General features: G+C 41.9%; 1 protein-coding gene and 2 long non-coding RNA genes across 3 annotated transcripts in view; 2 read left to right on the forward strand and 1 right to left on the reverse strand.

Moving 5' to 3' along the window:
* On the forward strand, window positions 1-27,058 carry LOC142830373 (uncharacterized). Its single transcript, XR_012905560.1, has 3 exons — window positions 1-297; window positions 20,687-20,891; window positions 24,886-27,058. It is a non-coding gene; the product is annotated as an uncharacterized LOC142830373 (long non-coding RNA).
* RASGEF1A (RasGEF domain family member 1A) overlaps window positions 1-27,729 on the reverse strand; it is a 285,915-nt gene that overhangs the window by 202,933 nt on the left and 55,253 nt on the right. The gene's annotated exons all lie outside the window — the stretch shown is intronic.
* On the forward strand, window positions 4,110-11,544 carry LOC142830372 (uncharacterized). The gene is made up of 3 exons (XR_012905559.1): window positions 4,110-4,582; window positions 5,367-5,408; window positions 6,893-11,544. It is a non-coding gene; the product is annotated as an uncharacterized LOC142830372 (long non-coding RNA).

The following is a 27,729-nucleotide window of genomic DNA, read 5'->3' on the forward strand; positions in this document are numbered from 1 at the left end:
CTATTGCTCTGTTTCCTTCATGTTTGTAAAGACTAACAAATCTCAGCTGGTTTAGTTGAGGGTTCCAACTGATCAGTGATTTTCCCACTAAGCTAAAACATACAGTGGTTTTCAAGATGCTTTTGAATGCTCAAAAACAGCCCAGCATTGTCTGTGAGTATGTAATGGAGTGACAGGGCCATGCACAGAATTGCAGCCATGCAGCCAGACTAGGTGTTTTCTTATTAGCCTCCAACATGAGCTCAAACATGGATCCTTCAGGAAAAACTCCTGCGACGAACCAACTTCAGGATACATGTAAGGCCAAAGTTTGCTTTGTTATTTCTAAAATTAATAATAAAGATAATCTTTGAGGATGGAGTTTGAGCAGATCCAACGTGTATCCTATGTTAAAGAAGCAGGATAGATGTCCTTGGAGGGTAGGGTTGCCAGATGGTTTAACCAAAAATACCGTACCCCTTCCCCCCCCCCTCCCCCCCCAAAAAAAATCCACCGGGGAAAAAATTCTGTTGAGGAAAAAAAAAAAGGACAACAAGAGTTCTTAAGCAATAAATGAATAAATAAAATTAAAAAATGAAAAAATCCCAGCATGGCCCCTTTAAGAATGCTTTCGAGGCTTTTTTGCCCTAACAGGCTGCCGGTGGCTGTCCACCATCTTGTCTTCTTGCTCCGAGCCAGTCAGCTTTCCTGCAGAACCAGGTAAGCACCCAGGATTTTCGCCTTCTGGCTGGGAAAAATCAGAAAATACCTCACATTTTAGGTGTCTGGTATTTTCTGATTTTTTTACCATACGGGAGGTGAAAATACCAGACTTTCTTGGTCAATATTGGACACCCGGCAACCCTATTGGAGGGTACTTTTTCCATGAGAGGTTAATTTTAAAGTATTTCTAATATTAAGGGACATGGGCATTTTAGGGTCATTCATTTTATCTGCTTCCTTCCTCTGACAGTCCACGTACTGATGGGAATAATGTTGTGCCTCCTATTAATTAAATAACTATGTAAAATAACTTGTTTAGCTCACACATGCACACTCTTCTATATTTGTACTTCATTGAAATGAGTTATTTTCACTTAGCTGTGTGTTCTGTTTTCTGTCTAGGGAGGTGAGAGAGAATGATTTTTTTGGTTATTCAATAGTTTATTTTGCGGATAGGCTTAACTCTCAGTGCTTAATAATCTGTGTTTCATCTACATAGAGAATTGTCTGATCCACAATGCAACTTGAATCTGTTCTGAAAGAATTTATTTAAAAAAAGCATTCCTTAACACAAGCTTACCATTTACGGCAGTTACTATTTAGTATCTCTCTCCTTTTTTATTTATATTTTTTTTATTCTTTTCAAATGTAACAGCTATGCCAAAATACTAGTGTGTTCATCCTAATACACAAACTAAATAAAGAGGATGAGGATAAAGGCAAGGGATGGGAAATGACATATGTATCTTTGTTGTCTACATAGTGTTGGTGTCTGCCTTTGCTAACAGTACCTTGTTTTGCTTAGGGCTACTCTGTCTTCTTTCCTTTCATTCAACCATGAAAACTGTTTTTCAACTCCAACATGACAAAAAATTGCTACTTCTGAATTTTCTCTTTTTTTAAAGGTTTACCTTTAATTATAGACAATATACCCAAGTTACACATACTGAAGCTAATTGTAGCCCATTCTTTTGCTAAGTGTTTTTTTCCCCCCGTTAGCTACGTCTAGACTTCATTGCTTTTCTTCTGGTATCCCAGAAAAGCAAAGCTGCATCCAAGAAATGCATCCGCTTTTTCGAATTTTTTTTTGAAAAAGTGGATGTGCTCTTTCACCGTATCTGTAAATCTGAAGAGCTGGGTCAAAAGAGCACTTTTTTCCTGAAATTTGTCACCGTCTACATGGTGCCAAATTTTGGAAAGCCTCTTTGAAAGTAAATTGGAAAAAGATACGCAATTTGCAATACACAAATTGTGTATCTTTTTCCGATTTAACACCGCAATCTAGACGTAGCCTTTGTGTGTGTTTGCAAGAGTGAGTGTATATGTAAACACATACATTCCCCCTCACCCAGTGTTATTTTCTGGCCATGTTCTACTTAGTGGTTCATAACCAGACATTAATCCTATTACAAGTTGTTTGAAGATAATGATGAGGCACTCACATCTCCCTCCTCCCCCTCCCCCCCACACTATCTCAGTTTGAGAGAAATACCTAAGGCAGTTTATAGATATTTTAGCTTTTTGTTTATGAGAACTCTGGGTCTAGGATCAAATTGCTTCCTAGAGACTATTCTTGCATAGCTTATTTACATTTTTAAAAAGTAACTATCTACTGATGTTGAGAGTAACATTTTTATGGCTGAGGACCAACTGTTTGACCCATTTGGCATTTGTTACTTTAGGGATGGAGAAATAGCCCCTCCAAAAGGAAGAGCCTGTGGAATCCTGTTCCTGAATTCTAGACATTGTGCAGCTAGTTGAATACCCAGAGAAGAAATTTGATTTATAATTTCCCCACTAAGAAAATAAAGGAACAATGTTTCCTCTACCGGCAGAGTGAGGCAGTTTAACACACGCAAATGGCTTCTTCATTGTACACCACAAGTAATGTGGGCTGCTAGCAAGCAGGTGCTGTGAGCTGAGCTGATGCATTTTCACCTATCAGGAAAAAAAAAAACTTTCTGTGAAAGGTGTTGGTGAAGCAGCACACAATATAGGGCTGACGTGCTTACGGCAATGCGGCTATTTCCATGTATGACATTTTCCTGCTCCCTTTTATTCTCTCTTCCTGGTGCATTTTAATCGCTGATTAATTAAACCAGCAATAAGTCTCACAATTATCCCTTTAAAATGTATAATTGACTAGCCATTAATGTAGTCTCTCTTTGTTTCCTAGTGCTAGATTGCACTCTTCACATACCCATCTTGCAACTCGAGGAATAGAGGTGTTACTAATGCACTGACCATGTGACTAAGAAGGGCCACTAAGAGTAGCTTACTCTCTGAGGGTATGTCTACACTACCCTCCTAGTTCGAACTAGGAGGGTAATGTAGGCATACCGCACTTGCAAATGAAGCCCGGGATTTGAATTTCCCGGGCTTCATTTGCATAAGCGGGGAGCCGCCATTGTTAAAACCCTGCTGGTTCGAACCCCGTGCAGCGCGACTACACGGGGCACGAACTAGGTAGTTCGAACTAGGCTTCCTAGTTCGAACTACTGTTACTCCTCGTGAAATGAGGAGTAACGGTAGTTTGAACTAGGGAGCCTAGTTCGAACTACCTAGTTCGTGCCCCTTGTAGCCGCGCTGCACGGGGTTCGAACCAGCGGGGTTTTAACAATGGCGGCTCCCCGCTTAAGCAAATGAAGCCCGGGAAATTCAAATCCCGGGCTTCATTTGCAAGTGCGGTATGCCTACATTACCCTCCTAGTTCGAACTAGCGGGGTAGTGTAGACATACTCTGAGAGCCTTAAGGGAGGAATGTTAGATAGCAGGTAATAGAATATTACCGTTAGTCGACTATTCTATAGTTTCTGGGCATGGCACCAGCAGCCAGTGCACTCTGGCCCCACTCCCAAGGTGCTCCCTGCCACTCTGCATGGCTGCCTCTGAATCAGAGGCAGCAGCACAGGGTGCCAGGTGGGAGCTGGTCCATGAGGGGAGCCAGTTTAAAAACCAGCCCCACTCATGGACTGGCTGCCTGCCATCCCATGCTGCTGCCTCCGATTCAGAGGCAGCCGTGAAGGGTGGCAGCAATCCCTATCCACAGGGGAGGGGAGATCTGAGCTCCCCACGGACATAGACTGCTGTGGTGGCAGAGGGGGCAGGGAAGCCTGCCTCAAATCAGCATCTGTCCATGGTGGCCTGGGCTGGCCATGGGCAGAGGGTGCTCCAGTAGCAGCCCCTGTCCGCGGGGAGCTTGGAGCCCCAATTGACCGGGCTCTGCAGGATGTGGACCCTAGGCTTGTTGGTTAATCAATAAGTCATCTACTCGTTCACATCCCTACTTGAGAGTAGAATGTAATTGTTGTGAACTCTAACACTGTTCAGCATGAGGGCAGGCTGAGCACTTGGTTGCACTGTACTACATAGGCCATCATCCCATAGAGAAGAAATGTTACACAGAGTAGAAGAATTGTCATTTAAATGTAAACTTGTAAGCAGTCAGAAGGCCTCTATTTCAGAATTTATACCTCATGCATGCATTAAAACCAAGCCCATGGCTGCTTGTCTTCTGAATAATGGCCTTAACAGCTAGTCAGTCATGGCCAAATTCCATTTTCCTAATTGTGCTCTTTCTACAGGGACCACTTTGTGCTCAAGAAACACTTTCGCAGCCCTGCTGGCTGGGAACAGCAGAATGGACAGTAAACACACAGTAACCTAACGAGAGAGTAGGGGAGGAGTGGACCATGGCTCCAGACTACAATACTCTGTGTGACCTTGTTAATCATTTGGCCCCTCCAGTACAACCCCTTGCATAAATATTGCTTGGTGTCTCATTTGGATGTGGTGTTCTTCTTGTGCTCAGATACTGAGTAGTGTTGCTGTGTTCTGTTGAGTTCTTGCCACACTATGCAACAGTGTCTTGTGAAGCGAGGTCAGTATATTAAACACAACTCTTGCAGTCAGATCCATTCAAGTAGACCTCTAATTGATGGTCATTCTATCCCCATGCAAAGATCCATCCACAAAGAAATGACTGAAGGACTGGGACCATATCTGATAATGACGGCTCATTCATACGCACAGGGTGCACCCATTTACTTCCACCTCTGGCCGTAGGAAGGAAGCTATATACTGAGTCAAAATTAGCTCTTGGCTTCACCTGATTCATCCACCTTTGAAATGATCACTAACCCTCAGTTACTGTACCTATGAATTTTAATTTTAATGTATTAGGGATGAAATGTTGTTCTGGATGGAACAGCACACCTGAGATTGGGGAAACACTATTAGACACAGATATAAAAAATGGTCCTGAAGCTATTTTAATGCTATTTCCCTTCAGGAATCCCCTCTGCCTGTGTCAAATGTGAATAGCACCATCAAAGAAGATGCGAGAAGCCTACAGGGTGGTGATATTGGGGAAAACTGTCGATGTTAAAAGGGGGGAGGGGGAGCAGAGGAACACACTAGCACTACCTCAGCAACAAACCCAACCACTGGATTTCGGATCTAGGTTGTTAACCTCACTATCCCCTTTGGCAGGTAGTCCTGCCAACTACCCGTTAGGGAAGGTCGGAAGCCACACGCCCCCCCCAGATTAAAATCACTCAGAGATCAGGCACAGCTGTGCGAGCCTTGAGGACACTAGCCTCTCCAGCTAAAGAGGCTTTATTAGCAGTATAAATTGTGTATTCTCTTTTGCTCTTTTCATTCAGGTTAATGACTAAGAGAAGTGCCTGCTTGGAACCCAAAACCAGGTGATCTTCATGTGTTATATGGAATCCCAGGAACTGCTAGCTATTTTGAGGCTGGAAGGGATGTTTAAGGGCTGGTTGGTCAGACTAGTAACTTAGATACCACTGAGAAGCTGTTGGGGTCATTTTTCAAGCCTTTGTTAATAAACTACAGCGGCACATATATCTTATACTGTCCTTTTGTTAAACATCAATAGTGGATGCAGTAGTTTATCATATGGCCTAGCGCACATGAGAGGGCAATGTCTACTCTAGACCCTTCTTCACTGCTACAGGGAAAATGGAGCAAGAGTTTTGTGGACTTTTGTCGACAAAACTATACCAGCGTCTACACTACTGCTGAGTTCTGTCGACATAACGTCGACAGAACTCAGCAGTTTTGTCGACGCTGGTATACCTCATTTTACGAGGCATAACGCCTTCTGTCGACAGAACTCTGTCGACAGAAGGTGTTATTGCCTGTAACATTGCGTCCAGACTACGGAGTTCTGTCGACAAATCAGCTTGCTTTGTCGACAGAACTCAATGTGTCTGGACGCTCTTTGTCGACGGAAGTTTTGTCGACAGTATCTGTCGACAAAACTTCCGTCGACAAAACGTGGTAGTCTAGACGTACCCTGAGTTACTAGTTGTGTCTGTGGAGTGCTGCAGCAGATGCTGCTCCTAAATGGCGCTGCAGGTCGAAACTCCTTCGTCCGGCACCCTGGGGACCGGAGTGGTCCCGAACCGTGGAGTTTTCCAGACAAGGGGAAGGCTTGGCTCCCTTCCCAGGTGTAGGGCTGTGCTCCCAGCTGGGGCTGTGCTCGTTGCCTCCAGCCCCCCACCCTGCCAGCTCTGGCTGGGGCTGCATCCCCCACCGCACCAGTCCTGGACAGGGGCTGACCCATTGCCTGCAGCCCTGCCTGGGGCTGCGCTCTCCACCACCAGCCCTGCTGGGGATGTGCTCCCCATTGCCAGCCCAGCTTGGGTTGCACTTCTGAAACCAGCAGCCGGTGCTCTCTGGTCCAGCGATATCTGTGGTCCTACCAGACCATGGATGTTGCTGGACCAGAGACTCCCAGATTTTAGTGATTCAACCTGTACTGAAAACCATGAAGCCATATGAGGCACAGTGAGTACTTGGCAGCAGGGCCCATCAAGCTCTTGTTTTTAATTGGATACATTTAAGCATTGATCCTTAATTTTAAAAGGTAATGATTAAATGCAGAACCTCCTCCCACCCCTCCCCCCAGATTCCCTCATACAGCTCAATGAAACTTTCAAAATCAGCTGGCTCAATTCATGTTGAGTCGAAGCCAAATGAAGCAGGATCTTGATTATATGAACAGCTTGGCCTATCACAAGGGAGCTAATAGACAGAGAGACATGCTGGCAGCTCATTAAATAGGAAGCTTAGATTAAAGGAAGGTGAATGGGAGGGAGGAACCCAAGAATATTTCTATCCATTTTTAAACAAAATCCGTTCCATTCTCTTGTGCTGCTTTCAGGTTCACGTTCCATGAGTGTAGTGAATGTCAGCAAGAATGCTTTCTGAAATACCGAACTTCAAGCAACGATTGGAGAATATTCCTAGAAAATAAATCTGCAGGTGTGGGGACTTTCATATGATTGTCTGACATGGATGATGCAGGATCTGGAATGGCGTCTAACCATGTTTCAGTAATGCAGTTGGCACAGGGTCTCTTTAGCCACAGGGATGTGGAAGAGAAACAATCCAGCAATGGATTTCAAATCTCATTGGAGCAGAGAGGAGACCATCTATTTGTTCTTTGTTTCTACAGCATTTAGCACAATGGAAGCATGGTCCATGAATGGGGCATCTAGGTACTCCCCTAATACAAAGATATAACAAAAAGAATTGGCCTTTTAGCCCCCATTTTTAATTGATCTGTCATCCTTAGGTCTCTTCTAGGCATATCTTTAGATCCAAAATATTCATAAGGGAACCTCATGCCACTCTTCCTGGTTCCTAACTTGTTTGCATCCAGTAGCTACATAGCAGAATGTTTTAAGACTCGCCTGGCATATGCTACAACAGCACACCGTTTTGGTTGAAGCAAATGTCCAGAGTTAACTGAGGTCTAGGTGACTGGGGATTAAAAATGCCCCCAACTAGCCTTAAGAAGAAGCCACACAGGGCAGGATAGAATGGGCTTGAGGTGAGCAGCATCTGAGTGGCCAAGTGGGGGTTTGGTGCGGTAGATTTGAAGAAACTCCCTGAGTTCCAAACAAATCTGGAATGACATGAAACAACACCACGCACCTGTAGGATGTTAAAAAGCAAATCTGTCAGGCTTTGGAAATGTCAGGCTTTTCCTGGCTTGGTCTGGATTTGGCAAAGCTTTATTGACTGAGATAGGAAGAACTCAGGTGCTCATCAAGGAGATGATAATGGAATAACCAGTTTATACCCACATACTGGCCTAAAATATGTAATGTGAATACTATATATTATTTGTAATAAAGTAGCACTTAAAGATCCCAACCAAGAGAAAGACTCCGTGATGCAAGGCACTGTAGAGACATGTACTAAGAGAAACACTCTGCGCTTGAAGAGCTGACAATCCAGACAGGCAGCAGAAAGGAAAAAGAGGCATGATGAGGCAAAGTGAGTTGCCCAAGGTCAAAGAGCAAGTTAGTGGCAGAGCCAGGATGTCTCTTGAATTTTCTTGCGCCATCTTCATTAGACCAGGCTCTGTCTCTGAAACAGAGCCCTACATACAGTCTTAAATAAATATACTTTATATAAGATTGCTTTCATTCTATATGTATATTACATTTGAAAAATAAAGCCATTAAAACAAAAAAATTCCAGTGTGTGGAATTTTGCTTCTGCAGACAAAGTAAAAGCTTCAAACTTCAGCTTTATGAGAATTGTCAGTTGGTGCTATCTATATTTTATTGTTCCGTTTGCAGTGTGTCTCTCACACTGGTATTCCAGATTTGTTTTCTTAGGGCACAGTGCTGCTGAACTTGCCAGCAGTCATACATCAACTGCTCTTTGGACAGCGCATGTGAGTTAAATCATCTTTCTTCTTGGGCTGGAAGTGCAAGTTGCTTGCTGATGCTTTTGTCCCCTGCCCAGGAGCCCTTATATATATCAGAAAAACCCTTGAAGGGTCATAGCTTGGTCAGTTGCAGTTCTTCAGTTTCATCAAAACCTGTTGGATCTACTACACACATTAGTGTAGAGCGATCTACTCCATGTAACTGATTCCCAGACAGCAGAAAGGAAAAAGAGGCACGATGAGGCAAGGAAAAGTGAGTTGCCCAAGGTCAAAGAGCAAGTTAGTGGCAGAGCTGAGATGTCTCTAGAATTTTCTTGTGCCCTCTCCATTGTCTTTGCAGACAAGTCTTTCTAACAATTAGAGATGTACTCTCTGAAGCAATTGAATGGGGCTAATTTTGGGATTAACCATGAATTTAATCTGCTCAATACCTAATTAATCTCTCATTTCCTTTTGTTGAATGCTTGGGCATTTGAAATTCAACATGAATGAAAGTAATTCCAACATAGGACGACTGTTGGGTAATGAAGGGAAGATATGGATGGATCAATAGCATGAAAGAAGTCTACCTTTGCTAATGATAATTATTTGTACTTCCAATTACAATAGCTTTGCTGGTATCCCAGGAATCTAAATTAAGGTGTGTGGAGAAATTCCGAAAGTCGGTCTTTCATCACAGAGCCTGGACAGGTGATCAGCATAATGTGTTTTGCCTCCTTATTTGTTACTTGCAGGAGTTATTCGAAGACTGGACCCTTTGTTAGAGTTTATCAAGTGGACACATTGAATAGGTTCTGCATAGAGATAATTACATGTTGCATTTGAAACACAATGACTTCTGCTTTTCATGACCACATCAGTTACCAGGGTAACCTTAACCTTTCCACCTCCACATATTTTTGCTTCCAAAGAATTAGCCTTTGTCATTCCTACTTTTGGCCATATTAAAGGTCATTGCCACTGTTGCAAAATGAAGATGCTTTATGCATCCTGTAAGAAAATATTGTCTATGAAGATGTTGCCAATTATAAAGCATGTGCCAAGAACAAATGTTATGATATGATATGAAGCATCATTATTTTTACTGTTCAAAATGATTGTGCTGGGTTGGGTTAATTCAAGTTGCTAATATTTTAATATGCCAGAATATGAACCATTGCTGGAATGCTTATTATTAACTGATTATTAACACTATAGCTTTTGCAATACTAGGCACTCTTTCCGCGATTTATTGCTTGTTCATTGAAATACAGCTATGTTGTCCGCACAATCTAAATCTTCTAATGTACTGCTGTTGAGCCATGCAATGCCTGTGCTGTATTTGTCTGCACTCTTTTCAGAATGATGCCAATACCAAATAGAAGAAGGCGGAGAATGCGTCCTGTTTGATACTAGTGTCTATTAAATCGTTTGCTCAAGTATGCATTTACTTCTCATGGGGAAGTTGCATTGTGATGTCAAGTTTTGACAAAACCAATTAATTTGCTGGCATACCATAACCCGCCCAGATGTTCCAGAACGAATGTCATGCCTGACCTTACCAGTGTTTTGCTGGACGACTTCTGAGCCCTCAGTTGAAGTGATAGGGTGTTGGAACCTTTAACCGAGAGAGAACTCTTCTCTCGAGTTTTAGGTCACATCAGATGGCTGTCAATAAGCACAAAGACTTCTAAATAACTAAAAATCACTTCCCTCTTTTCCTCCCGCCAATACTGTATTTTCATTCTCTTGTGTAAATTCCATGAGCTCTCTAGTCATCCATAGAATTCTCTAATGAAACCAGGATTCCTAAAATGCAATACTTCTAGTGTAAAGAGAAAAAGAGGAAAATCTCCTTGGAACGTCTGAATTCCCATCAGAAAACAAAAACAATGCACCATTACTCAAAGCTACCCAAAAACAAATACTCTGGCTTTTTTCTCACAATAGTGTGTGTTTTTTGTTGTTTTTTGTGAGTTCTTTTTTTTTTGTAGTTATTTTGTGTTTTGTTTTGTTAGCCACCTTTAATTGAAGAGAGGGTAAATACACTGTTACTGGAATAGAATGTCCACCAAAGAGTACTGATATTTGAAAAATATTTTTATATGTCTCAAGAATGTACACAATATTTTTATAAACTCTTCCAAAAGGCTTGAAGCAACTGCTCCAAAGTGTGGAACAGGGAAGAAAGATGAGCTTGGGAAGGACAGAAGAAAGAACAGGTTAAGAACTATTTAGAAAAGCTAGACATACAAAAATCCATGGGGCTGGATTTAATGCATCTAAAGGTGCTGAGGGAGTTGGCAGATGTCATTGCAGAGGCTTTGGTCATTATCTTTGAAAACTCGTGGAGATTGGGAGAGGTCCTGGATGATTGGGAAAGGGCAAATTTAAAAAAGGGAAGGAGACTCCAGAAAACTACAGACCAGTCAGCCTTACCTCAGTCCCCGGAAAAATCATGAAGAGGATTCTCAAGGAATCCATTTTGAATCACTTGGAAGAGAGGAAAGTGATCAGGAATAGTCAACATGGATTCAGCAAGGGCAAGTCATGCCTGAACACCATGATTGCCTTCTATGATGAAGTAACTGGCTCTGTGGACATGGGGAAGACTGTGGATATGATTTACCTCGACTTTAGCAAAGTTTGTGATATGGTCTCCCACAGTATTCTTGTCAGCAATTTCACTAGGAGGGTGGTAAAGCACTGGAATGGGTTCCCTAGGGTGGTGGTGGAATCTCCATCCCTAGAGATTTTTAAGTCTCGGCTTGACAAAGCCCTGGCTGGGATGATTTAGTTGGGGTTGGTCCTACTTTGGGGGGCTGGACTCGATGACCTTCTGAGGTCTCTTCCAACCCTAGGATTCTGTGACAGTGTGTTCAAGCAACTTAGGTTCCATTCTGTTGGCCACAGCATTATGGGTAAAGCAAAGTTCCCAATGCTATCTCTGCTTGCACTAGATGTATATTGCATCAGCAAGTGAAGGAGGAGAATGAAAGTAAGGTTGGAGGAGGTTAGAACACAGCAGGCAACAAGAGAGAACAGTCGGTTTTGCTCGACTACAAACCATTGGCAGTATTAATGCAGTGGCCGCTTGAAAGCTCTATGCATGTAGCAGCTGGGAGCGAGCCACCCAGCCCAGGTAGACAGACTCACCTAAGCAGGGCTTGGGCGAATGCACTAAAAATAGTCATGTGCACATTGCTGCTCTACTGGAAGCCTGAGCTAGCAAAGTGAGCTTGGAGCTCTCTGCCTCCCTAGAGGTGAGCTCTGGTGGCTAGATCGTGCCACCGCTGGTGCGACCGTATCCAGCCTAGTATTTTTAGAGCACTAGCCCAAGTCCATCTAGCCTGGGTCAGATTACTCAGGCAGGCTCCCAGCTGCTGTGTGGACATATCCACAGAATGAGAAGCAATCTCCACACCATCATGTGTTAAGTGTTTTGGGAATCTGTTCTCTGATTTGCTTCCAGGTGAGAGAGTCATTGGAGGAGGGATTGATTTCAGCATCTGATTCTATATGCTCTGTCCTACCCCCACCTTCTAATCATTATTGAAACCTACCCTTTCCAACAGGGTTCATGTGGGAGGGTCAGGAGAGACCCTGGTGGATATTGTACAGGCACTTCAATAGCACTGTGAGCATAGCGTCAGCATAGGAAATCATGTAGGTTCAGACTATTGCCATAGGAACACCATGATTCTAAGCATGGCTTCCCAATCTGTTTTACATTAGCTGCTTATTATTATTTACTGTCTTATAAGACTGATCAGACCTGAAAAATTAACAGTGGAAAGGAAGAGAGAATAAGAATGGCTCTTTCCATCTACCACTCTCAGAAAGCAACTGGAAACAGAGGTGAGGGGAAAAAAAACCACATGGGGACAGAAAGCACTGGCTTTAGGCTCTTCATGTCCAGTGGTTTGGTTGATTTATTTTTAAGTAGGAGTGGAGGAGGATAAAAAGGCTGGAAGCAATTTCAGAGTGTTGCTACCTGGAGATCAAAGAGAAGAACCTAATGTGCAGGCTAAGCAGTCTTGAGATAAAAACACAGGAGCAGCCATGCCTAAGGAACAAACTCAAACTGGCATGTTACCTAATTGCTAATCAATCCATCCTCTAGTACATGGGTGAGTTTTGATTCAATGTAATAGACCCACATTTAAAAAAAACAGCATTCCAAAAAACTGTCACTAATTTTAAGATCTCAGCACACCGAGCGCTGAGCATTTTTCAAAGTCCCAACAGTAAGCGTTGTCATGGGGCCGCTGCGTGCTGAAATTGGCTCCTTCTTTGGGAGCCTAAATGGGAGGTTCACTTCAAAATCTGGTCCCGATTTTGTGTGCTTAGCACTTGAACATCCAGCTCTGAGCTCTTTGAATTAACGTGGCCAAGTGTGCAGACTGTGTTTTGCAGCAGGTTGCAAAATTAGCTCCTTATACTTGCTAAAGTTTTGGTGCTATTTTTGCTACTATCGAGATCTCAAAAGATGTTGATTCATGAGAGAATTTACACATGCTGTTTCAACGCTCAGATTAGATTTCAACCTACATCAAAGGACTTTAAAAAAAATCAAATGTGGCCTCAAAAGCCTTCTTTAAACATAAGTTTTGCCCAGATCAACTTTCTTTCAACTCTTTTAAAAAACAAAGTGAAGAATAGAAATATAGTTTCAGAGATAGGGCCACCCATGCTCAACCCCAGGATAGGAAAAGAGCAAAAGATTTACACTACGGACTTTCATGGGAAAACTTTTGGCTAAGGAAGATTAAACTATTCAAAGCAGATATTTGTCACAGAGGAGAAATGAAGTAATGTGATGGCTGTTCAGTATCTTCCGTGTGCTATGCTTGGCTGGCTACAGTGACTTTTCTGGGGCTAGGGCAATGGCTTTTCTGCACCTTTGCTATGCAAATGCTAACACTGGAATATTGCAACATAATACAATAGATACACAGCTATTGGGTAATGCTTCCCCTCTCCCCCCTTCCTCTTAATGGCCTCTCTATGAGTATGTCTACACTACAGACTTTTTTTTTTTTAAGAAAAACAGCTGTTTTTCCGACAAAACTTCAATTATGTCCACACTTCGACTGTGTTCTTCTGAAAGAAAATTGAAAGAACAGAGGGGCTTTTCTGACATTGGTAATCCTCAGTGGTAGAGCTCTTTCAGAAAAAAGTGTGTGTGGACGGGGGAAAGGGAATTATTTTGAAAGAAAAGGAAAGGGGGAAAGCACAGGTACCCTGGTGGCCACTCCGTCCATAGTAATCACAGCTGAAATGCGAGATAGTGTTCATTCAGTGTGGACACTATCTTTTGGAAGAAGTTTTTTCAGAAGATCTCTTCCAGAAAAGCTTCTTCTGAAAGAAGCCTGCAGTCTAGACATAGCGGCTACGTCTACACTGGCATGTTTTTCCGAAAATGTTTTTAACGGAAAACTTTTCCGTTAAAAGCATTTTCGGAAAAGCACATCTAGATTGGCAGGATGCTTTTCTACAAAAGCACATTTTTGCGGAAAAGCGTCCATAGCCAATCTAGATGCGGTTTTCCGCAAAAAAGCCCTGATCGCCATTTTCGCGATCGGGGCTTTTTTGCAGAAAACAGTACTGTGCTGTTTACACTGGCCCTTTTGCGCAAAAGTCTTTCAGAAAAAGACTTTTGCCCCAACGGGAGCAGCATAGTATTTCCGGAAAAGCACGGACAATCTTACATGAGATCGTCAGTGCTTTTCCGGAAATTCAAGCGGCCAGTGTAGACAGCTGGCAAGTTTTTCCGCAAAAGCAGATGATTTTGCGGAAAAACTTGCCAGTCTAGACACAGCGCAGCTGTGTGTGTGTGTGACCTTTTTAAGACACCCATTCTGCTAAAGCCAGTCTCTTTTAATAAGATCTTCAAATTATATTACCCTTCCTTAGTTCTTCATGATTAGGAATTCAGAGATCAAGGAACATAGAATCATAGGACTGGAAGGGACCTCGAGAGGTCATCGAGTCCAGCCCCCCGCCCTCAAGGCAGGACCAAGCTCCGTCTACACCATCCCTGACAGATGTCTATCTAACCTGTTCTTAAATATCTCCAGAGAGGGAGATTCCACCACCTCCCTTGGCAATTTATTCCAATATTTGACCACCCTGACAGTTAGGAATTTTTTCCTAATGTCCAATGTAAACCTTCCTTGCTGCACTTTAAGCCCATTACTCCTTGTCCTGTCCTCAGAAACCAAGAGGAACAAATTTTCTCCTTCCTCCTTGTGACACCCTTTTAGATATTTGAAAACCGCTATCATGTCCCCCCTTAATCTTCTTTTTTCCAAACTAAACAAGCCCAGTTCATGAAGCCTGGCTTCATAGGTCATGTTCTCTAGACCTTTAATCATTCTTGTCGCTCTTCTCTGTACCCTTTCCAATTTCTCCACATCTTTCTTGAAATGTGGCGCCCAGAACTGGACACAGTACTCCAGCTGAGGCCTAACTAGTGCAGAGTAGAGCGGCAGAATGACTTCACGAGTTTTGCTTACAACACACCTGTTGATACAACCTAGAATCATATTTGCTTTTTTTGCAACAGCATCACACTGTTGACTCATATTCAACTTGTGGTCCACTATGACCCCTAGATCCCTTTCTGCCATGCTCCTTCCTAGACAGTCGCTTCCCATCTTGTATGTATGGAACTGATTGTTCCTTCCTAAGTGGAGCACTTTGCATTTCTCTTTATTAAACTTCTGTTTACCTCTGATCATTTCTCTAACTTGCTAAGGTCATTTTGAATGATGTCCCTATCCTCCAAAGAAGTTGCAACCCCACCCAGTTTGGTATCATCTGCAAACTTAATAAGTGTACTCTCTATCCCAATATCTACGTCATTGATGAAGACATTGAACAGTACGGGTACCAAAACAGACCCTTGTGGAACTCCACTTGTTATCCCTTTACAGCAGGATTTAGCACGAGGTGGTGGTAAGCAGGGATTGAAGACTGAGAGCTGAGGAGAGGAAAGGGACTTAAGAATTTGATAATTTAACCAGAATCTTACATTTCCTCCATTTCTATATTGAGGAGAAAATGAAATTAACTGCCTGAAAGCTCAATATTTGTTAACAGAGGGTTTCTTGGCAAATTGGAAAGAGTCAAGAACTTGATAACAGTGATGCATAATTTTATACCACTCTATTTAATTTTTATTGGTAAATATTTCATAACTGTTTATGAAATAATGGCTCATAGTATGTGAAAAAAAGTTTTTGGTGTAACATTTGGTTCTAATGGGGAACTGGGCAGATGTTCTCATCACACAAGCTCCCATTACAACTGGTAATTAGGAACTTGATGCAAAACTCATTGCATTTGATGGAAAGTTGCCCACTAAATACAACATCCTTTGGCTCACGTCTAGATTCATGTTTCTTGTTAGCAAACTTCTACGGAGACTGAGTGAGCCAGGAGAATGAAGTGTCCTTTGATTTCCCCATGTATCATCAAGATCAGGAATTGAGGTATAGGTTTTAAACATAATAGCATTGGGAAGCATGTAGATTGGCTAAAACTTCCATCTCCAGTGCTAGCAACTTAATTTTCTTTAGTTGTAAATATGTTTCCGATTAGGACAAGGTTAGGCAGGAGACAGAGCAAATGGGACAAGTGAGAAAAAAGTTATGGTCTGAAACTCCCAGAGGAATAAACTGTTGAGGAATGGGTAGAAAACATTTATCTGCCTTTTTTCCCCCTCCTCCGCGATAAAGTAACAACAGCTAACATAATTGAGATGTTCTTGCCTGCATCACATAGTAAGAAACACAGGGCAGCTAGTACCTTTAGGGACTGTCTCGTGTATAGCTGCTGAATGGCTGTTTTGTTGTCTGTACATGCCAGGATTGAAAAGCTGTGAAATTCACTTTCTTGAATTCCATGAGCAAGCATTTGACCTTGAGTAAAGAATTTTCTCTAGATTCACAGGGACCTTGCTGATGTAACTATTTAAAAGGTGATTACTGTGCCCTGGTCCAATGCCGGCACCTTCTGGTTCAAGCTAGTATCTGACCCAAAGGATTTAAATCTGGGGTAGAAATGAGAAAATATTGTATGTTTCTGAGGAGACTTTGTTTAATTAAGTAACATGACGGAGACTTACCATGGATGAGGCTACCACATTGCCGGAAGGGACCTAAAAATCCAGGCATAATTGGGATATAACTTGCAAATGAGAGACAAACACTTGAGTCCTATCCAGAGAGCTTGGAAACTCCCTGAGCTGTGTGAGTCAGATATCTAGGCATTCACCACTATTACCATGGCAACATGCTCCTCCACATTTTCTTATTTATATCTTGCAGCAATTCACACACTTGTTCTCTCTTAGCAATAAGATACTAATGATGAGCAGACCACACTCTTTGGACACATCTACATTGCAGGGCAAAAGTCGAACTAAGCTAAGCAACTTGAGCAACGTCAATTGCATAGCTTGAGTTGAAATAGCTTAATTCGGTTTTTGACGCTGTCTACATAGCAGGAAGTCGAAAGAAGAAAATTCTTCCTCTGACTTCCTTTACTCCTCAGGAAATGAGGGTTACCACGAGTCGAAGTAAGAAGTCCTCCAGCTCGCTACTATTTCAAAATAATGGCCTGTAGCGTAGACACGCTTTTTGTTATTTCAGAATAGCGTCAGTGATTCCAAAATTATGCTGAGGTGTAGACGTATACTTACATTATATTGAAGTATGACCAAACAGAGAGGGGTGGGTTTCAAGAAGGGCCTTTGTGAGGGTATTGTGTGATGGCAACTGTTTTCAGTAAATAAAATTAAATAATGGAGATTGCCTATCTCCTAGAACTGGAAGGGACCTTGAAAGGTCATAGAGTCCAGTCCCCTGCCTTCTCAGCAGGACCAAATACCATCCCTGATGAATTTTTGCCCCAAATGGCTTCCACAAGGATTGAAGTCACATCCCTGGGTTTAGTAGGCCAATGCTCAAACCACTGAGCTATCCCTCCCTCTTAGCTTATTGGGGTGCTAAGATACCCTCTCTAATGCTCAATGCTGGGCATTTAAAATTGCTCAGAGAGGAAGCTAAAGCTGATGGTTCTAAGAATTCTTTTGGAATTAAGGTTGGCAATACATGATTTTAAGGGCTCTGTATGACACTCCTTTCTTTCCTGCTTTTTGAACAAAGAAGTTTTTCAGGAGTAGAAGAGAAATGTTTACATCCCTTAAATATATTGTCCACTAAGTTTCCAGCTCCTATTGGAATTCCAAGCTGTGAGTCCATTCACAGCTGATTCATCAACCAGGGCAGTAACAACCAATGGGCCATAGTCTAAGGCAAGAACGGACAAATATTGGCCCATGGGCCAGTTCTGGTCCACCAGGATTAGCCCCTGGCAGGCCCCCACAGTTCTGTATTTACCTATGCCTCTGCAGGTATGGAGATCGCAATTCCCATTGGCCTTAGATTGCAGTTCCTAGCCAATGGGAGCTACAATTGCCTGTACTTGTGGAGGTGCAGATAAATATAGCATCAGCAGCCCACTAGGGGCTAAACCAAGTGAACCGCTGCCGTTTTATTGCCCACCGCTGGTCTAGGGCATAGCCATTTTGTTGTACAGTGTGGAGTATTATCTAAGTGAATGTACACAGAATGAAAAAGGGGTGTAAAGCTGGAGCTAAAAGTGCTGGGGATCCTGAGGGGAGCCATCAAGCATGTGTTTTATGAGCTGAAACTGGCTGGCTGAAGTTTTCTGCCAGTTGTATACCCTGAAGGAGTGGTGTGCTGGGAGGCAGGGAAAAGTTGTCATGCAAGTGAAGGCGCAGAATAGGCCAACAGGAGAGCTAATTAAAAAAAAAACCCAAAGATGTTAGTGTGGTGAGAAAGTTGCAGCCTTTTGATCTGTATCTGTTTTTGACACCAGCACCTCAGTATCATATTAGTGCTAGAGAGTTAATGCATGAGAAAGGAGGTGTAAAAAACAGAGTCGGTGGGCACTTGTTGGCCTGAATGCACAATCGTCTAATGCACCAAGCAATCTGGGAGCTCTGGAGGATTCTCAGCTACATTGTAAAAATAGGATTATGCACTCAGTAAATTTGCTGTTAAACATTTTAGTTATTATCTCTGCCATCTGCTGATCTGTGTCATAACCATTAGACACCTGTGTGATGGTGTTGGTGGGTGCCCATCTGTTTGAACTGCAGTTATCATCGTCTTCAATGTACTTTATTTCTTTGTGTTGCCTGGAAGATAAGAGAACTGGAGTAGCTGGGAGCTTAGAGGTTCTGAAAGCAATCTGACTGCTGAAGTGTTCCCTGTGCAGCTCACAAGCAGAGCAAGGGATTAGCTCGTTCATCCTGCACTGAAGTTATCAAGATGTGCATGTCTTAATCCAAGCCTATGAAGGGGCTATTATGACCTATGTTTCCATGAAAATGGCTTTGTTTACACTTGGAAATAGTCCTTTAATCTCCCACTTGTCTGTATACAACATACCTATTCACTCAACTAATATCCACTTATTCGCCTCACTGGGGAGAGTGTGAGGATTAATTAGGAAAGGGCTTAGTGTTCCTTGAAAAGAATGTCCTCTGTATTTCCTCTTCTCCTCACCCCTCACCTGGAGGGACAGATAGTGCTTCTTGGGGGATAAAATCCACCCTTCTGTCCAAAGCTTACTGTCTCCCACAGAACTTTGGGGTTTGGGGGAAGGATAGACAGTGGGTTATTTAGGGAGAAATAAAGATAAGGAATAGAAGGCACTTGGGGGAGTGGAAATGCTTTTGGTACACAGGCTTTCTGAAAAACAATCAACTGTCTTGAAAAGAAAACGAGAGACTCACTGAGGGTAGCAGTAGAGTAGTGCAGCATATGCTGTAGGGAACATCCATGGAGTAATCCTCATGTATGGAATGTTTAGTCAGTGAGAATCCACTGTGTTAAATATAGGCAGGGTTAGCTTAGACCCCTCAAACAGATGAACAAAGTTCTTTGTTTGGATTCCAACGGTAAGTTGCAAAGTGATGTATTATGGGGAAGAGGAGGGTGGTTCTACTTTGGAAAACAGATTTAATAGAGTAAGGTTTTACTCTTGTGCAGCATCTTGGGCATTGGCTAGCTGCTGTCCTGCATCACAGCGCTGTAGTTCTTCTGCTCTATGGATATAATGTCCTTTGGAGTAAAAGGATATATAAACTATAAAATATACTTTATAGTGTCAGGCTCTATTGAGAGAATCATTCAGCCAAATGGCAGTGAATTTAGACAGTATTAGTGCAAAGGGAAACTGGGTCTTAAAAAGTTATGAAATATTTAATTCAGTCTTGTCAATGCACAGCCAAATAAAAATTGAGATGGGTGTGCGTACACAAGCAGAAATTACTTTTCAACCTTGTGTTTTATCATTATTAACATACTTGAACTTTCCAGCTAATCATTCCAAATCTCATTCCTGACCTGTGTGTGTTCCTTTTAAAAAGGCCCAATCTTGTCCTCTGTGTACTTCGTTTTTTTTCCAGATTCCAGAAATAACCACACATTATAAAATATACTTTACCCTAATGTAAGGCTGGCTAATGTACTTTTCCAATAACAAGATATCACACATCTGGCTGTTAGTTGTGTTATCAATGGCTCCTTCCCAGAGTCCATAACTATCTATGGGTTCTACCCTAACAGAATCACTGTGGGTTCTGTGGGAAGCCTACCCTTAGGGCATCATTGAAAATGCAATTTGTTTTTCCTCAAATTATTATATTAAGGCAAAAAGGACTGTATTCTTCCACATTCTCTCCAGTGTTTTGAGTCCCTGTTTGTAGATTTTCCTTTGCAGGAATGGAGTTGAGAGTGGTGTTTGGCAAATATCTGGAAGAAGGCCATTGTTCCACAGTGGTGTCTGTTTTCTTTGCAAATTCTCGTTCAGGAAATACAGTCCAGTTCAGTACTCTGAGGCTGTGTCTACATTGGCACCCTTTCCCGGAAAAGGGATGCTAATGAGACCAGTCAGAATTGCAAATGCCCCGGGGATTTAAATTTTCCCTGCGGCATTTGCATGAACATGGCTGCCACTTTTTTCCGGCTCGGGGCTTTGACGGAGAAAAGCGCCAGTCATCTTTCAGAAAATAAACCCTTTTCCGGAAGATCCCTTATTCCTGATTTTAAGTAGGAAATCAAATTGGGAAACATTGCTCTAGATAATAGAAGTGGTTGTTGAGGAGTGGGGGTTATACAACGTTGCCTTATGTTTGGGGATTGAGGTTGCAGCAAGCTTATCTTTGAGAAAGTTTCCTTTTTTTGCATTTCAAAGGTGGTAACCCTGCCCACCAGTCACACCACCTTCTTTTTCCCCACCTTCAGAGAAGAAATGATTGTACCAAGAGGTGAAAGTAAGTGGACAGCGCTGGTGTGCAGCTCTGGGAAGAGCTGGATAACCTGCAGCAAAAGCCATCAGAGAACTATTTGAAGATCTGGCAGGGACCTGGGTCGCAATAGGACAGTACCTGTAACAAATTGTAAGTTACTTTCACCGCTGATTGTACAGCCACTTTACAACAATCACATGAAAAATGCAAATCAGCTATGCTTTGTTGCTCGAAATCCAATCAGCCCTTTCAATTTCATTACAATCGTTAGAGAAGAAATAGGAGACCCAGAAGCGGATGGAGTAAACAGACCTTTTTTTTGCAGATACTCACTCCACCTAGGACCCACAACACAATGTTCTGCATGAGCAATGATTTGGCACCAGTTTCGCTCCTTTATCCATTTTAGTATGTTAATTCACATGTCTATCACTACTTCCCCTAAATCCTTATTTAGTGATGTTAACTCCTATACAATGAATATTAATAGGTAGGTGATGGATATTATTATACCCACCCCTGTTTATGGTTCACAGGATTTTCAGTTAGATCAGCACTTTCCTACATTACATATTTCCCGAATCAGCAGGTTACAGAGATTACAAAAGATGTGACCCTGATAGTATTTTTACAGAGCAAGTGAGAGTACAACTGCATGCTTATCTATCTTTCTAGACTGCTAGAACAAAAGGAAAGAGCATGTTTATACATCAGAAAGGACAATATCTGCCCTGGCCAGACCCTTTAAGCTATCTTTCCAAGCTGCAAGGACAAAGGGAGAAAAACATATTCAGAAGACAATGCCTGCTCAGACCAGACCTCTACCACTATTGTATTGATTCTTAAATGTCCCTATACTAATGACTTTGGTTGGATGTATCTCTTTAATGAAATCAAAGTAGTTTAAAATATACTAGAAGATGAAAGTGTAAGTTTGCAAATTTTGTTCAGCACCCTTAATCTTAGGAGACTCATTGAGTAAACTGGAGAGACCAAAGACTGACCAGATAGTGAAGTAACAAGATACGGATTAAAATGCTCGCTCACTTTAAGAGCACCCTTGTTTCTTTTTATTCCCAAAGATTTTTATGTAAATGGTTTTGTTCTGTTTAGTACACACAGTTGAGGTATCATAGATGGGAGATGTATTTAGGCTCTCTTAGGCAGTACAGGCTTCATCAAAATGTGTATGATTCAAGTATGGGGGCTAATCAAATGATAAAAGTAATAGTTAATAGTAATAGTTATTTCTTCAGAATTCAATCTTCTTAGAATTATTTTAATGCAGTCCTGATTTTTTCCCCCAAAGTGATAGTTATGGTGTAAGGAGGAAGGTAGCCAGGATAAACAGGGAGAAGTTTTATAAATATGAGGTTTCAAGCAAAAACATGGATAAGACCAGGTGACGAAATCTGACCTGATCCAAAGAACCTTGAAATCAGTGGAACATTGATTTACTCTGAGGGTTGATGATAATATAGGTGGCTAAAGACCATAACTGACTCCCAGCTGACTGAATTATTATGGTGCTTAAAAAAAGAAGGCATTAGCTGGAAATGGACTTGTGTGCTCTGTGGCATTTATGGTGAAGAGCAGATACAAAGAATGAGGTTGGGCAGAACCTGTCAAAGATGCTAGAACCGCAATGAACCTCTAAGTAGAGAATCTAACTCTTAAGGTTCTATAGAGACAAGTATTCAAAACACTGGCTGAAAACAAGAGCAGAGGTGTGTGTAAATGGATTGTAACTTCTTTCAGAGATCAAAAAATGTGTTTTGGATTCTATTACTGTTTCTGAATGAAAATTCAGGTCTGCTTTGATTTTCTTTAAAGTAAGTGGCAGTTTGTTCTGACCTGAAAGCCGGTAGATAAACTCAATTGCTATTCCTCCTGCCCTAAAAACTAGGGCCCTGATTCAGCAGAGTGCTTAAGTACATGTTTAAATATAATTGAAGCCGATGGGACTCAAACACGTGCTTCAGTGCTCTGCTAAACCAGATCACAGGAGAAGAGTGTATTTCATCATATTGAAACGGTTTCATCCCCAGTCTTGTATTGGCGTGAAAGATTTGCCTCTGGAAAGTTTCTCATTGGGGATTTGCCAGTGAGTTTTAGCAAGAGAGTTGCCTCCTTTATAATTTATGGTTGAAAAATTCCGTATAAGTGCCAAGTATTATTTTACATTTTAATGTTCTTATTTAAATCATACAAACTATTGTGTGTTCTTTCCTTTTCTTTCTCTGACTAGAATCCTATGGCATACACCAGATGCATATATGTAATACGTGCACAATAAGTTACATAGTTAGTATGACTTAGCAAAAGGAAGTTTTGTGTCTTAATAAGATGTCAGTGGTGAAGCAGATACACATATTCTGAGGAGGGGTTGGAAGGGGATTAGTACAGAGGAAAGAGTAGTATGGGCACCAAGTACTGTACCCCTAATTAAGACACATTTACAGTAAGTATTTGTGCTGTGGTCCTGGTTACCCCCATGCCTTTGTATCAAAGGGTATATCTACACTGCAGAGTTTTGTCAGAAAAACAGCCATTTTTCTGACAAAACCTGAGTTATGTCCACACTGCAATCACATTCTTCTGAAAGTAAATTGAAAGAACAGAGGAGTTTTTCCAGCATTGGTAATCCTCTTTCTCCGAGGAAGAAGCTTTTTTCCGAAAGAGCTCTTTCGGGAAAAGGCATGTGTGGATGGAGAAGAGGGAGTTCTTTCGAAAGAAGAGGAAAGAGGAAAAGGCACAGGTGTCTCGGTGGCCACTCCTTTCATAGAAATCACAGCTTAAATGCGAGATAGCATCCAATCTGTGTGGACGCTATCTTTCGAAAAAGCACGTCGCTTTTTCAATGTGATTTTGTGTGTGAATGCTCTCTTTCAGAAGAAGTTTCTTTAGAAGGTCTCTTCCGAAAAAAGGTTCTTCCAAAAGAAGCCTGCAGTCTAGACATAGCCAGAATGTGAAATTGGCATGATCTGATCTGTGAAGGAAGAGGATGAAGTCATCTGTGTGTGTGTAAGGGGTGTTACAAGACTTTGTTAACTGTATGCTATATTTTTAGGATTGTGTGTTAGATGGATTTGTACTGAGTTTTGCATGGGAGGCAGTCAATAGTGACATTAGGCGGGTTGATGAATTTATCATTTTGTTGTTTTATTCTGACTACTGTTCTTTTATCACTAGTGAAATGACCCTATGATGCAAAGCGGAGTTAAATAAATAATTCTCTTGATTATTTCTGTTTTTTAGTTAAGACAATAAGAGGAATAAACCGGTTTGGCTAATATGAAAATTGGCCTGAATGTATCTTTCTTAGGTACAATTAGGGCCCCCATCGCTACACTCTCTGAGTACCTCACAACTTTGAATGTATTTATCCTCACGACACCCCTGTGAGCTAGGGACGTACTCTTTTCCCCATTGCACAGAGGGGGAATTGAGGCAGAGAGAAGTTAAGAATTTGCCCAAGATCAGACAGGAAGGTTGTGGTGAGCAAAGAATCGAACCCAATCTCCCAAATACTACCTTAGCCTATGTCTACACAGCAAGCAGTTATTTCAACATCATGGAGGACTTCTTACTCTGACTCCTGTAACCCTCATTGTATGAGGAGTAAGGGAAGTCGGAGGAAGAGTGCTCTTTCTCGGACTTCCTGCTATTTCAACATAAGCTATGCAATTGATGTAGCTCAAGTTGCATTGCTTATTTCGGCTTTAGCCCAGTTGTGTAGACATACCTTTAGTGCCCTAGCCACTGGATCATCTTTCTCCCGTTGCTGGAAGTTTATCTGTTTACATTCACTCACTTCCTGGATGAGTTGTGTGAACTGATTATCGAGGTTCGGGATTTGCAGAACAGACAAAGGAATTTTGAAATGGACACAAGACAGTCTGTGAACTCAGATAGACTCTGAGTAAACATGAGCCTGAGACAGGTATATTAGACATTGTCCCAGTATAGATGAGGCTTGGCTTGCTTATGCAAACTGAACTTCTGTGTTTTTAGTGCTTTGCTCAGCACTCTGTTACCTGCAGATTTCTCTTGTGAGTTCTGCATACCTGTTTACTAGCATTTCAAAATATATGCAAGTGCATCAAGCAGCAATAACAAGTTGCCTTATTTCCTTTTCTCTTAGTTGTGTCAAAGCATGCAAGCCAGAAATGACATCGCAAATCCACATCCATCAACCAAGCAATGTGAAGAGCACACATAGCTAGTTAAGCAGATATGATAATTATGCATTAAACATGATTACATCTACACCCCTACAGTGACTGCCTGGTTTGTATCTTGTGAAAGAGAAAATGTGGGTTTTTTAATTACACTTTGTGTTTTAATGATACAGAACATTTTGGGATATTTATAGAGTGCTGTTGATAGGCTGTTGCAAAGACTGATTAAAATATTCAATTTCAAGCCCAAGAAGGAAGTAATGACAGTCAATAGGTCTGACATTCCCTTCATTTCTTGGAGGGGAGGGGCAAAAGGAAGGAAAGATTTGATTAGCTGTCATGAGACTAAAAGAAAAGTACTTTGGGTGGCTTTTTACAATTGTGACAGGTCTTTGTGCTGCTGCATCTAATTCTTTCCCCTCAAATAGTTTCAAGTAAATTTGGTGGTCATGAATGATGCTTGATTGACAGTCCTGAAGAGTGAATCTTCTATGTATCAAACAAAGCTCAGGGACAAATAGCAGAAAAACATTTCCTTTGAATATTCATTTCAACATTTAAATGAATTCACTTTGGCAGAGTCCATGCCCTTTTAGTGTTTGCCTCGCACAAATGTTTGTGCAATCAAATTTTGCTAGCATAAATGTTCATGCTTGTGTTACTTAAAGAAAAAAAATGTCAGTTTTCTCTGGCTCTGTGACAGAATTGAAGAATTCCTATGAATAAAAGATGGGTGGAAATAAATGCACCTGAGTGAATTGGGTGGCAAGGATCACCGAGCTGCACTAAGCTTAATTACAGAATATTAAAATACTAAGTGGATCAATGCTATGGTAGAGAAAAAGCATTTTTTGTTCCAAAAATGTTACTCTCTGCAAATTCCTAGTATCTCAGGGCATGTCTATACTTACAAGGAGACCCATGCTCTGGAAGTCAATCTTCTAGCATTCAATTTAGCACGTCTACTAACGATCCCTACATTGAATATTGAGGGCAACCCCTGCCAGCAACCAGCACTCCTCCTTCGGTGAGGAGTAAGAGAAGCTGATGAGACCATCGACCTTCTGCTGTGTGGATACTGCCACAGCTTGGCCGATTCCAGTGTTTTTCCCACCTGGAGTTGCGTGCCCTAAGCCAACCTGCCTGGTCTAGTATAGACCAGGACTCAGTCACAGTGTATAAGCCACGTCTATGGCCTTGCCTAGAGCAGCACTGTCCTCTGCATTTAGTATTTTAATTTCACTGTAGGTAACACTGGAGCAGCTCCACCAGCAGTGGAATGTTAGGACTGGCAGCGGAGACAGGATTCTGTATAGTAGCCAGCTTTTCACGAGCCGATCGTCTCAACCTGCTGGGAGGAGGTTTCTGCAACACTGTGCTTAGGAAATCTTGCTGGAGCTCTTTCTGTGCTGCCACCCCTGGAGATGCATGTCCTGTTAGCAATGCCTGGAAATTATAAGGCTTGACATGGGCTAAGAGAGCACTTGGTTAGATAAGAACTATCAACTGGAATTTCTCCACTGGAGCTAGGGAGGCAGAATGTAATTAAACGATGTGACAAGGACATCAGTGTGCACTATTTCAAACTTCTGCCTTCCTGTTACAAAAGTGTCTGGGAGCCTTGATCACCACAGGCGGTGAAAGCGTTAATTTTATATCTTACCCGGAAAAGTACTTTCAGCCACACAGTGCATGCTGGGGCACAAATTCACCATCTGTTCAGAGAGGAGAGTGCCACCACAAAAGGAACGCCGTTGTTCCCAGTGCGTTTGGGAGTTGAACTGAGATTTCCATCCAAGCCCTGCCCTATTTAACATGAGAAATGGGTGGAGATGGAAGTACAAGTGGGCATGACTGCAAGCAGTGAAGCCAGTAAAGAGTTGAGCTGAATCATACATCTTGTCTAGGACAGCAGCAAAGCATTGAGAGGGTGCACATGTTCCTAGAAACTCTGCGTGTGTTTTGTTGAATTGAATTGTGTGCCTATTCATGTAACGCTGCAAGACTGCAAGGCTCAGAGCCACTGGCGCAACTCTGTTCTCCAATAACATCTGCTGAAACGTTTTTTGAGCAGCAAACTTGTAGGTGTCAAAGCTCTAGGCATATTGGCTATGTCTAGACTGCAAGCCTCTTTCGAAAGAGGCTCTTTCGAAAGAGAGCGTCTAGACTGCACGCGGAATTTCGAAAAAGCAAGCCGCTTTTTCGAAAGAAAGCACCCGGTGAGTCTGGATGCTCTCTTTCTAAAAAGCCTGTTTGCTTTCAAGAACGCCTTCTTTCGAAAGAGCACTTTCGAAAGAAGGCGTTCTTCCTCGTGGAATTAGGTTTACCACCGTCGAAAGAAAAGCCACATTCTTTCGATTTAATTTCGAAAGAACGCGGCTGCAGTCTAGACGCAGGTGAAGTTTTTTTGAAAAAAGGCTACTTTTTTCGAAAAAACCCCTGAGTCTGGACACAGCCATTGAGTCTGTTCTGGGCCTTTTGCTCTCACATTTGAAAAAACAGAATTTTCTGCCCCCCATTTAACATCTTAAATACTTCTGCGTATTTTGATTCCATGTGTAATTGCCAATATGCAAATGTACCTCATGAAGTGTTAAGTGAATCAAAAGCCTGAAACTAAAGAAATATTTTCTAGTCAAGTTTATCTTGTTAATATTAACCCTCTGAGCTGGTCCAAAAAAGAGTTGCACAGGATGATAATAGGCTCTCCCTGGGTATGTCTACACTACAAAGTTAGTTCAAACTAACGGACGTTAGTTCGAACTAACTTTCATAGGCGCTACACTAGCGCTCCTTTAGTTCGAATT

This window comes from Pelodiscus sinensis, chromosome 8 (genome assembly GCF_049634645.1).
Source record: "Pelodiscus sinensis isolate JC-2024 chromosome 8, ASM4963464v1, whole genome shotgun sequence".
NCBI lineage: Eukaryota > Metazoa > Chordata > Testudines > Trionychidae > Pelodiscus > Pelodiscus sinensis.